We start from the raw sequence: 13,797 nt of genomic DNA on the forward strand, positions 1-13,797 counted from the left end.
AATAAAATGTGTATATTGCATCGATAAAAAATTAATATATAACTTTATATTATTTAAATAATGATATTAATTTAGTAGGACAGGCTTGTAAATTTACTTAATTTGCTGTGGTAAATTATTTTTTATAGCATTTATATGAGACGCTGAATCGTATATCACAGATGCTCACCAATGGCACAATGGATGAAATCATTGAACATTAGTCGCGGGTTCGCACCTGACCAATGGACTGTCACATGCAGTTTTCCGGGTTTTCTTCACCTAAATAAGGTCCAGTTTCCCATAGAAAGTCCTTCCCGGAGGCACTCCTCTTTGACAGATCGCCCATGTGTTGCGTTACTTTGTCTTGTATCAGCTAGTTGCTCATGAGCTTTTAGGCTATATCGTCCCGTGGTAAAATGTGATGTAATTGTCATGTGTAATAGTAGTTGTATGCGTTTATGATGGTCGTTACGCGGAGAACAATGCCTTCCGGGCGGTTTTCAAGGGCCTCTATTCAGGCGTTACAGACGTGGAGAAAACCCGGAAAACTCCACCTGGCGAGCCCGTCCTGGCGAGGCGCGAACCCACAACCGAACTCCCAGTGTTTAGGGAACAGAACCGCTTGGTCACTGAACCTGCGTTACCTTATGCTATCAAATCAACCTAATCCACATCGTCTCGAATAATAAATAAATTAGAATTATCCTGTATTGATGAAAGCAAAATTTAATTTATTTTTAAAGTTTATAATATTTCTATTATCTGAATAATATTGAAATTTAAAATCGATCGCTCGACTGGGAAGAACTATTAGATTTGTCATTGTAGGGGAATTTATGCAAATTTTTAAGAGCAATATAAACTCTACTATTGTAGTGATAATTACTTTATTTGTAAACACAATGAAATGCTGTTTTAATGTTAAAGTATTCATCAATTGTTAATTGCATTAAAAACAAGTGATGCAAACTAGTTACATCGTTATTTGTATTTAAGAATTATCGTGAATATTTGAAAATTATCAGGATATTTAAGACATTTGATGGGGTAAAGTAACGCAACACGTTGGCGATCTTTCAAGGGGTATCTCACGGGAGGACTTTCTGTAGGAAACATCCCCTGTTTACGTGTTAGGCACGTGAAAAGACCTGGAAAATCGACCTGGCCGTTAGCCAGGCACGAACTCGCTACTAACTATCAGTGTCCAGTGATTTTATTCACACGGCCACTTGTGGGTTACGGGCATAGACAGATTTACACAAGCTGAAACTTATTTAGCTTGGGCCTCATATATTGAATGTACTATACAGCTTAGAGCCTCACATTTTTGTATGTATTATTATTTGGAGGAGTAGGACCTGTGTAATGGGAAAGGGAAATGTTACACTTTGCCAAAGTATCTAGCTTATTACGAATAACTATGAGAGGTAGTTGTATGCGTTGTTTTATTTGAAAATTTATCTGTTTTGTTTACTGGATAGGGAATTTAAACGGTCTGGATTAACCGGAAGATATTTTTCTTATTCGTCCAGATAATCGAGAGTTTACTGTAATATAAAACTAGCAATATTATGATATTAGATTATCATATATGATACTTAGAATACAATAAATATAAATCTATTTGTAAAAGAACATTTTACAAGACTTGGCCATATTTTACCATAATTTTATCTTAACTTTTATATGTTTTATATTTTAATGCATGTATTCGCAACTTTTAAAATTACTTTTAATAAATTGAATTGCTTTTTTGTTATATTTTGGAACGGCAATTATTTCCTCGTAACATCGTTACTTAATAAATAAGTAGATAAATGAATACAAATGACAAGAAAATGCAGTTTAATTTATGTAGTAGAAAAATGCATAAAAGCAAATTCAAATTAAGAATATAAATATTTATCAAATATAATTTTAGACTCTATATATTAGATCGATTTTAGGAATCGTTTTAAAAAATTCTCTTAAATTTGAGCGCTTGAGAGCCATTTTATTATTTTCTGTCAAATTTAAATTTTAAATTCCAAAATTCTTTTTCCATTTAGTATATTAAATCATACAATTAAATTAAAATCTAGAGTGATGTTTTTCATATTCAGAGAAATATTTTGTGAGTCGTTTACATCAGAATAACTTGTATTCGTGAATAAAAACTTCAGACAAGATATCCTATCATGGCTGACACTATCTATTTTATATGATGTTTAAGTCACGATGGTACCTTTAGATAGTTATAATGTATTGATGCGAAGCCACATAAAAAGTTACACTCAGTTTTATTTTTATATGATGATCTGTTTATTAAAAACGGAAAAAAACAAATAATTTTTGCATCGTTTTGTTCATTTATGTTTTACTTTTTGCTAAATTGTGAACAGGAATATTGAAATTTTCTATTATAATTACTAACTCATTATTTTTTCGTATAGATTTACGTTAAATCGAAGATCTTGTTAGTAAAAATTGCATTAAAATTATACAAAATACGGTACGTGTGGAGAGCTTTATATACGAACGTCAAATTAGAATTACAGACAAATCCCAATTAGCGTTTTTTCTCTTCTAAAATTGGCGCTAAACTGAAGGATTTTAAACAATATGTATGTATAGAAGCTAACCATATGAAAAGTTTGTTTATTTTAGTATACCATTGTTACGTTTATCACGAAGTGTCAAAGGGATGAAATCAGGGAGAAGTGGGATGTCCAGTACTGTATTATATTTTCCGCGGGGTCTTAGAGAATAACGGAAAAATTTGGTGCAGATCGGTAAAAGGATTTTGAAATACTGTATATAGAGGACGTACACTGTTTGTCTGTACGTCTTCTATATACTTCTAAATGCTTTTACCGATCTGCCCCAAATTCCTTTATTATATATAGACTACTATTAAATTCTGTGTTATATAAAACTTTTGAAATGACGCGGGCTGCTCACAAGAGTAAAAAATGCAGTTAAATCGCAATTCATATATGATTATAAATTAACATAAGTGTACGTAATTTGACTTTTGCCATTAATGTGAACGCAAAATATTACATCCGTAATATATTACGGATGTAATATTTGGTTTAATATTAAACATTGATAGTTTTAAATTAGTTTTGATGTGTGTCTGTTAGTCGATTTCTTGTTTTACTTTTTACTAAATTTTTACTAAGTTGTAGAAAATACGGAATTATGCAGCAAACATTCTATTGTTAAGTTGGAAAATTGATATATACAGACAGTACATATATATTATCCGTGTGTATATTTATTATTTATTATATATATATATCTAGATGTCTACACACAGGTTTTAGATTGGAGCTCGAGTGTCGTGTGATTTGGTGATAACAATGTCGTTTGCAATGCAAAATCCTTCTTCATTCAGTAATTCATGAATGCTGAAAAGTTCTGTATTAAATATTTATGGAGACCTGTTCACAAGTATTTTGTTGCTGCTTTACAAGGCAGACGCTAATAGGAAGATTAACTTGCACGCAATTCTAAATAGAATCTTCATAAAATAAATTTACATTATATTGTGTCTTTCTCGATATCATATCTCTTTAGTGTAAGATGAGGAAAAAAATTTCATGATTATATTTTGAAACGTCCTAGATTTGATTTAATTCTTAATCTGTTTAATTATTAAATACAGTGACCCCTCGAAGTGTAAAAATATATCAAAGAGCCAAGGAATTCTTGTGAACGAATTGTCCCCTAAATATTAAATAAAAGTCCAGAAATTATCATCAAATCGTGTGACATTCAAACCTCAAACTCAAACTTTTGAATAGAGTTTATCCGCCTTCAGTTTTGCGCCACACTCGATTTAGTGTCAAATGGTAGCGCTAGATTGAGGTTTGACTGTAAATATTGTTTTCTACTGTCATATTATAGAATTATTACCTTTATATCTCAAGTTCGAATATAAACTTACTTTTTACAACTTTTAAAAATAAAGTAGATTTTGTTATTAATTATATGCTATTTCAGTTTTACTTAATTAAAATATAAGTGATCAGTATTTAATTACAAATTACACTCGAACCTCCAACAACAACCTCTAAACGACGGCCACTTTTCAGGAACATTTCTTTTTCAATTGCATACCACCAAATAACCTTCAAATAACGACCATTTTTTACGTTTCCGTCAGTGTGCGTTCTGCGGAGGTTTTATCTGTTTTGAAACCGTATTGTTATTTTAAAGATTTATGATTTTACGCATGACTTTTCTATTTCTTGATACTGAAAAATGACATTTTAAATTTTTGAAATAGTTAAATTTTAAGCTATAAATGAAAACATTGCTTTTTAAAATTACAAATAAGTTCTATCTTTAACCAGGTTCTATTTTATAACATAAATGAAATAGAATATGGATTACTTTTTAGATTATTTATGAAGTATTAATTTAAAAATCAGTGTGTACAATTTCTTACAAAATGTAATTTTGATTATATCAATAGAATGTAACAGCAGTAACCGAATGAATAAAAATCACCGAACACTGCGAATCTGCGACCGACCAACGGCTGGGCACGTGGAGTTTTCAGGGTTTTATTTACGTGACTAACACCTAAATAGGGATCAATTTTCCTATAGAAAGTCCTCCCGGGATTCACCTCTCTTGGCAGATAGCCCATGTGTTGTGTTACCTTATCCCCATCAATTCACATAGAATGTAACTAGCTATCGATTGCCCATTTCTAATGTAATTCCATAAAAAATGTGTTGAAGTAGCAATTTAGATGAAAGTAAATATAAATACTTAAACTAGTATTTTACTCAAATCAAGAAGTTCGTTTTGGTATTCTGAATTCATGAATGATAAAATGGGGGTTCATAAAAATGGAAATTATATATATATTTTAGTCAGAAATTGTGTAGAGAAAATTGATCAACAATTCTCCCCGATTTAATGTAGTGATTTATTCACTTTCGATTTTTTAAATTATTGAATAAAAGAAAGTACAATCAATATTGAAAAATCGAATGAAATTCGCTTTGAGAAATGCTTCGAACACGTGTTTTTGGATGTGTAAGTTATTTAATTCGTAGTTCAGTTCTTCGAAGTGTATATTAATAAAACAGGATGAAACATTCTCTTGAAATGTATTTGTAGTTAGGAAACACAAACAAAGGAACTGAAGTTTCTACAATTCTTTCTTTCTTACAGCGTAGGAACATAAAATCACAAAGCGGAATTGATCTTCTTTTTCCCCCTAAAGACGTAAATTTGCTCATTAAAAAAAACTAATTTTGATATTAATAGATTGTATTTTTTTTCTTGCTTTAAAACGTGTTAAGTATGACCTGTTTTCTCTTAACTATGGTTTGAAGAGGAGAAATGGCTCATTTTCCTTTTGTAATCAGCTGTTTGATTACCTATTAAGGTATTTTTTCCTTGATTTCATTCAAATATTTTGTTCTGGGAATTTTTCTTCCCCCTTTTTTTTCTTTTAATTTTTCCTTCCTCTTCCTAGTTTCCTCTCATCATCTTTGAACATATTTAGCAGCTATTCAAACATACTTTGCTTATCCTATGTTTTAATTGTTCCTACGAATTTTCGTTTTTCCTCTATTCTTCTCAATATGTCACTTTAATATAGAATATTAAATTTATTTTTATATTCGCATGTTTGTAGAAAATTCATATTTGAAACAAAACTTATCTGTGTAGAATTTAACTTGGAAATTTTGAATTGTAAATTGAAAGTTATTTTGTTTTTTAGAAAATTTTAATACGTTTGTATATTTTAAATTCATAGAATTGTATACGAAAAAATATCTTTTGCATAAAGTTATTTATATTGTGAATATTGTAAAAGTAAACGAATGTTAATAGATATACTAGTATATACATAGTTGCTGAATTTCATGTATTTTTAATATATCTGAATAGTTTTAGGAGTATTTGTATGCAAATAGCAGTTGTATAGCAAATAATAGCAAATAGTATTTGTATGCATTTTTAGATTTTTAGAATATTAATAGGTATTTTCTTGGGATTATGAACATAAAAAAATTATCAGCAAATATCAGTAGCATTCTTAGATTGTCAGAACCGCTTTTTATATAAATTTATATATTAAGAAAACTATACCATACAATATTGTACAATGCCCTAGAGCAGAGGTCGGCAACTGATGGCACGTGGCACGCGGGACGATTTTCAGTGGCACTCTGATTGAATAGAAACGTAGCAAAAATTATATTTTAATTATTAATTACACATTTAAATGGACGTCATAGTTCAGCGAAGGCCGTGGTATATTAAAAACGAATCTCTTGTTTGTATATTTCTATTACAGCGCATGTGTTTACGTCCGTGTCTCTATTTACGTGTTATGTAAGCGCTTTACACGTAAGAATATAATTCAATTAACAACTTCAAAATTATATATACATTTTTGAAGTCAGTTATAACCGGACTAATTTTAATAACATGTATAATAAACTTGGTAGAATCATGTCGGCACTCGGAATAATACTATACCTGACGTTCGGCACAACATCGCTGAAAGGTTGCCGACCCTGCCCAAGAGTATACTTGTATCAAGAGTGACCATTGATAAAGTGTATATTTGTTCGTATACGAGGCTTTTAAAAGTGCGTAACTCTAAGTAAAAAAGTGCAAGTAAAAATTTAGGTTGTCTATACTTATAAAATAAAAGATATTATTTTGGGAGTCCGATCTTGTTTCTTTACAGGAAAGCATTAATAAAATAAAACATTTTATTCAGACATATTGTTATAATCAAGTCGCGGATTCGCGCCTGACTGACGGGACGGAGAGTTTGCCGATTTTCTTCATATGTCTAACAGCTTAACAGGGACCAATTTTTCGTAGAAAGTCCTCCTGAAAGATATCCTACTTAACAAATCGCCATCAAGCATTGTTTATAAAATTTCCATATGCAAGATAGTAAATATAAAATTTTTGTAATATTTAGGTTTGTTTTCTGCAAAATTTTAGAATTATTTAACTAAAATTTTTACTCTAGGATATATAAATGTACAAGCGAAGATCACAAGCAAATCACTCAAAAATTTTGCATTTATCAAAATATGTTTTTTTTTTTTCCCCCTTCAGGAATTCATCTCACTCTTGGCATATAAAAACGATATCAATAAATTTTACGTTTTGCTTGGCGTCAGTTCTTGGAGTATTTTTAGAGATGCGAATTGTGTAAAGTTGTTTATAAGCCGCAATATACACAGAGAAGAATCCAGAAAATATCTTTAGAATGCGAAATATAATTTTACATATGAATATTTTATGATTAAATAGTCTATCAAATACAGTAGTATGGAGTTATATATATTTCATATAATTTTAAAAGATTATTTAAATTTGCGATAATGAAAGTAGTAAAGAGTATGAAAAATTCAAGAATATTATGAACGACATGTAGAAAAATTATTGATTACTGAATGAATAAAAATTAAAAATTGAATAATTCATCGAACTGAAAGATTAGTAGATAAATATTTTTTTAGAAAAGAACGTAATTTTATGTTAATTTTGTAAAGAAAAAACTCAAAAGTTCTGAATATATTTTATCAGTTGAATGGCACAATCGATATCTTTCAATAAACGGGATTTGAAGAGGTAAAATTCAGCACAAAGTCAGCCACAAATGTGGTAACCTCATCCTTCTACAAAAGGCATAAATGCATACGAATAATAATAACAAAAGAAAAAATGCATTTTTTGTATTAATTTAAAGGAAACATTAATATATATTTTTTTAAATTTTTTTTACACACGAAATTAAATTTTGGGCAACTTCTGTATCCAGGATTAGGGAAAATGGTCCTGCTAGCCTCCTCAGGATGGACGAAGCGCTGTCGCATCAACTTACCACTCTAGGGATCAGGGATCGAATCTGGACATAGAAATTTTTTACCAAATTACTAAGAATTTTTCATGATTGTCATGTGCGGAATGCCAGGCCCCGTTGTGGACGTCCATTATGGACCTGGTCGAACCCACAATGAGTATCATTTAAAAGACCGTTTTAATTACTAACTAGTAAAAAAAAAAGGAAAAAAATGTATATTTATTTTCCATTAGTTTTTAAGTTGTTACATTTTAAATTTTATTTAATATGAACAGGGGTATTTTTTAACTTTCAAGATGTATTTTTTGTATTTAAGGGCATGCATACGTCTTCGCTGTTGCTTTAGTGTCATAAATGTAGTAAATATGCGTACAAAATAGTAATTTTTCATTATAATATTAAAAAAAAATTAATTTTATTGTTTCAAAACTTCACTCATCTTCATTGTATTTTACTATTTACCATTTCCAACATTCATTAATTAATTTTGATTAATTAGCAGACACGATAATTTTATTTGACAATTTCAATATTTTACACACTTTGTATTAATGTTTATTTTAATTAAATTAAAAATAGGTTGCATTTGGCTTTTAATGACCAACAGTTCAGATAATGCTGCATTATTAACAATACAAATGTTAATTACTTCTAATTATATAGTTTTTATAATTTTCATTTAATTAATTTCAATACTTTTATAAACGAGAGATTACATTGAAATATTTAAACAGATAATTTATACTTCATATATATATATATATATATATAATTTAAGGTTTTTTTTTATTTTTTAAATGATTTCATTAAAGAATTAAAATATACATTTTGTAGTTATACATTATTGTAGTTTTTAGATGTAATAAATGTATACCAAGATAACAAAAATAATAAAAGTTAAAATTTATTTTTAAAAACGAACAATGAAAATTTAATTTTTTATGTGAATTTTTTACATCAAATACTTAATTTTTTAAATTATTTTAAAATAAATTTTATATTTTACTTCTGATTTACTGAGATTTTCTAAAATTCTTTTCTTATCTTCTGGAGATTTTTAAATATTTAATACAGTCGAACCTCCAGCAACGGCCACTGTAAACAGCGATCATTTTTTTTTCAGAAATTCTTTTTTGAACAAAAAGTGCGCACAAAATAATCTCCAGACAGCGGCCACCTTCTAAGAACGGCGATTTTTTTAATGTTCTTATCAGTGGCAAGATTTGACGGTATTTATTTCACTTACATTTACTGTTAATATATGTCAATGATAAAATCAAATTAATTATTCATTTTTGTTATATCCGTGAATACAGACACACGATACCAGAAAAATAATGCTTAATATTTTTTATCTATCAATACATCTGTTTCTATTTTTGTATATTTAATTATGAAGCTTATTTATAGTTTTAATTATCCAGCATTTATCGAAGGAAAATGTTACATTATGTATGTCTTTAATTTTAGTTTTTATTTTTATATACCTTTATGGTACTGCCTGCAGGAGAAAGATCACAACTTATTAACACGATATAATAACTCAATCATAAAATTACAAAAAGGTTAAACAGTAAAATCACTGTAATTCAATAAACATGTATGATTTAGGATGTAATGGGATAAGGCAATGCAACACAAGGAAGAGTGTCTCCCGGGAGGATTTATTACAGGAAAATGGCCCCTGTTTAAGTGTTAGACATGAAGTATATCCGTAAAACTCCACGTGTCAGCACGTTGGTCGGGCACGAACCCACAACCGACTACTAATGTTCAGTTGTTTTATCCACTCAACCACTGGTGGGCGTAATTCAATAAGAAAAACACAAAAAATATTTTTGCATATTTTCTTAAAATGTTTTTTATTAAAGTATAAAAAATTCTCGGTCATCGACCGAACAGCCCTGTTAGCAAATATTTTCTAGAGGCTTCCAGACTTTGTTTTTACAAATTTTTCTATTTTTTAAATATTTTTTCAACTAAACTGTTGTATTTGCTGCCGGAGTTTGCTATTCAGTTTTTTTCATTTTCCTTAAATATTTTTAATTTTTGAAATTTTATAACTAAGTTTAAAGAAAGAATAACATTAAAGTCCAGTTAGTTTCTCACAGATATTGATTATTGTTCTTTGAAAAATCATTTATATATCATTTAGAATTGTTTACAATCGTTCTGCAACAGAAACCTTACAATATAATATTGCAAACAGTTTCCTAGAATATTATAAAAAAATATCATTATATTATAATAGAAAATTATTAAAGTTACATAACATTTTGAAAGTTACATAAATTTAATATAATTGAATTAAATTTTCAACTAAAATTTATACATTTATTAATTTTGACAAAGTCCATTGTGATTATACATTTTATTGATTTAAATAATATTTAGGAATTTTATAATATGGTTTTATTTTAATATTGAAAATTGAATTATATCTTGCAGTTATGATTATTGTAAAATTAAATATGAGAATAGATCTTTTAATATTTATATAATACGAGCAATTATTTATTGTGACATCGTCGCAATGAGGAGCTGCAATTTTTAATCACATTTTAAATTTATTTAATTTAAAATATATGCTCTCCGCCTTAAATTATCAGTAGTACTGTAATATCTTGCACCTGTACAGTACATCATACTTTTTCGTTAGCGATAGAGTCGTGCCAATCAACCATTAACTGCTTTCAGGGGAAACGTTTTGAATTGAAATAATATGACTTCCGGTTTGCATTAGAAATTGATGTATAGTTAATCGGGGCCTACTCCCTCTTAGCTTTCCATATCTGGTCTCAAGTTTCGTCTATCTAAAACCGTTTTAGAGTTTAAGAAAGGACAGATAGACAGCCACAGTGAAAATTTATAGGTCTACAATTTTTTCAAATTGTATCCCAATTACTGTTATATCTTAATAATTCTTTATATATTGGATGATTATAATTAGAGAGTAGACATTCAAAGCTCTCTGAAGAAAGAAATTTCGACCAAAGTTGGTATACATACTTCAGATAACACGTTACTTTAAAATTCAGCCGTTAGGGCGAAATTTGGTGCTGATATCTGAGCGTATTCTTATTCAGTCCATTTGACATTCATTAAATGAATATTCTGATACAGTTTTATACAATTTTCAATTCGATATAAACAGTTTTATTCTTAAAGACTAGAAAATCGAAGATGTTTTGGAATGAAACTAGTAAAAAAAATAAATAAATAAAAATAAAAATAATAGTGTTAAGGGCAGTGACAATAGATACGACTAAAAAAACATTGAACGGGAAAAGAAGAGTAGAAAATATCGCCTCAAGTAAATGGATAAAACTAATAACGATATATACTGCTTATTACTATTCGCTTTAACTGTGGGTGAAGTTACGAGGAGCACGAGATGATATATTATTACCCCTAAGATTAGCAGAGAAGATTATTGAATTTTGAGCTAGGATGCATATATTATTTATAATTACTCATAGTTCTTAAAGTGACTTTTATCAAAAGGCTTTTGAGACCAGCGATCGCAATCCTTATCCCTCAAATTTACGTCGTATTCTTCAGCGAATGGTCTGTATTTTCGCTCATGAAACGAAGTCAGTTTCAAATATCTTATGAATATTTCAGGACTTAAGTGATTATGGTAATAGAGTTATATAAATAAATAAATAAATATATATATATATATATATATATATATACTCGTACATTTATTTATACGTATGTTGATAGATACTGTACTGTACAGAACATACGACATCTAAGCAGTTTTAACGACCTATAATTTGAATTCTGAATATTTTCAATGAATTTTATGTAAATTTTGGCGAAAAACAGAATGATAAATGAGATTAGCCGTTTCATAAGCTTTAATTCAGGACGAGAATTGGATAATTTTATTGAATTTTTAAGAATGATTACTCTTAACATTTATTTAAAAATGTGTCTTATTTATATGAAATTTACATTTACATCTTAATTTTGGAATATATTTTAAATCCTGTTACTGTGTCACATGTAATTAAAGGTGAATAAAATCTGTCAGATTATCTCTTAAACAAGTACCCAAGATGGGTAAATTATGGCCTGTGAACGATACTTTTTCCGTCTTTGAAATAATTTTGATCTGTTTCACGGCATTTAACTGTAATGAACAATTTGTTCAGTTTTACAAAGTAATCGTATATTCTACAAAAGGATTAACGATTTCCTTTGTAGCCCGCAGCATAAAATTCCCTCTTGTCATAACTTTTTATAGTGTAAAATGTTAAAAGCATTTTTATTTGATACTTTGGCAGCAGCTGCTGCAACAAAAAGACATAAAGAAATATATAAAACAATGCAATAACAAAAGAAATGTTTCTTCTCAGTTGTCGAAATGAATGAAGTTAAAATTTGAGTTTTATTAATAAAACGAATATTTTTAATTAAATTTATGATCAAATCAAAACACATACCAGAAAGAACAATTATGGTTTTTGAAATTAAAATAAATAATACATATTATAAAGAGTGATTCGAAAGTCTCCATGCAAAACGGACACCCGAATGCTTATGATTATACATTCGAAATGAGTTGAGGGAATGCATTTATATATACTATTAATTAAATAGCATTCATACATATATTTTGTGACTTAGAGGTGGCTATGTAATAAAGGAGTCTTTTACCTGTGTATAGGAACTTCTGATTTGGTTTGGTTGCTATACACGAACGATCTGTTGAAGGGAATTTCTATAAGGAAACTGACCTCTATTTAGGCGTTAGACACATAAAGAAAGCCAGGAAACCTCCATGTGGCCAGCCCGTTGTTCAGGCACAAATTTGCGACCAATTAATTCCAGTATTCAGTGGTTTTACCTGCTGGTGGGAATACAGACATCTGAATCACTCTTATTTAATTATAAGATGGAAGTTTTTAAGTGCTGCAAATTTTTTATTTAATTTTATAGCACATTACTTGTGTATATGATTTAAAATAGTATAGAAATTCACAATTAATTTTATTATTCCTTCACTTTTTTTGCTATCTGAACGATTGAAATTATTATACATAATTTTGGTAATGTTTTTAAAATACTCTGTAATTACAAATTTTTCTTTAAGAAACGAATACATGTATCGAAGAAATATAAAAGAAATTCAATTTTATATCTAGCAAATAGGCAAAGCGTAAAACAGTAGGTGCATTACCTGGTAAAGCGGCTTTAATATGGCAGGATAAGAAAGCCAGTGGCCTAGTCCATTTCATTTGAAACGGACTGTGTGGTGTCTCTATCAGACAACGCATCCACTGTTTTTATTATTCGAATTAATTAATATATTTTGATATTAAAGTATTTGTTGAGTTATAAATTATTTACATGTATTTTATTGTTTTGATGTTTATATGGGCGAACTACTTGCTTTGTTGGGGTAGTCATCATCTATATATATAAAAACGAATGTATGTCTGTGTGTGTGTGTGTGTGTGTGTGTGTGTGTGTGTGTTTGTCCTTCATGCATTACCACACCATTTATCCGATTGCCATGAAACTTTGGGAAGTTGTTTAATACATTCCCGCGAAGGTTTGTGGCATATGTGAAGATCACCATTTCCCCCCTTTCAAAAATATATTTATATATGGATTAAGGCTTTTATGTCCAACAGATGGCGCTAACTTCAGACGACCTAAGTTTGCTTTTCTGTGAGGCATTATGCTTTTCTGTGAGAATGGACCTAAGCAGATCATTTTCTACCTATCTATATAAATAAAATACAACGTTTGTTTGTTTTTACCGATTCCTTTGAAATTTTGACACAACGTTGCATTCGAATATGCACGTGGTTTTATATAATATACATGTCGAAATTCTCCCTACGGGGGGGGAGATGGACGGGATTAAGGCTTACTGTGAAGAACTCGGCTTCTATTTATACTATTTTACATGCGGTTTTTTGCGTTTTTAATTGCGTTTTAATAGGTGACGTCAACAG

The 13,797-nt window shown here is 29.2% G+C and overlaps 1 protein-coding gene across 1 annotated transcript in view; it reads left to right on the forward strand.

Moving 5' to 3' along the window:
- Positions 1–13,797, forward strand: part of LOC136989937 (low-density lipoprotein receptor-related protein 4-like) — a 229,817-nt gene that overhangs the window by 75,175 nt on the left and 140,845 nt on the right. The window lies entirely within an intron of this gene.

Source organism: Centruroides vittatus, unplaced genomic scaffold, assembly GCF_030686945.1.
Source record: "Centruroides vittatus isolate TY-2023 unplaced genomic scaffold, ASM3068694v2 scaffold_769, whole genome shotgun sequence".
NCBI classification, from domain to species: domain Eukaryota; kingdom Metazoa; phylum Arthropoda; class Arachnida; order Scorpiones; family Buthidae; genus Centruroides; species Centruroides vittatus.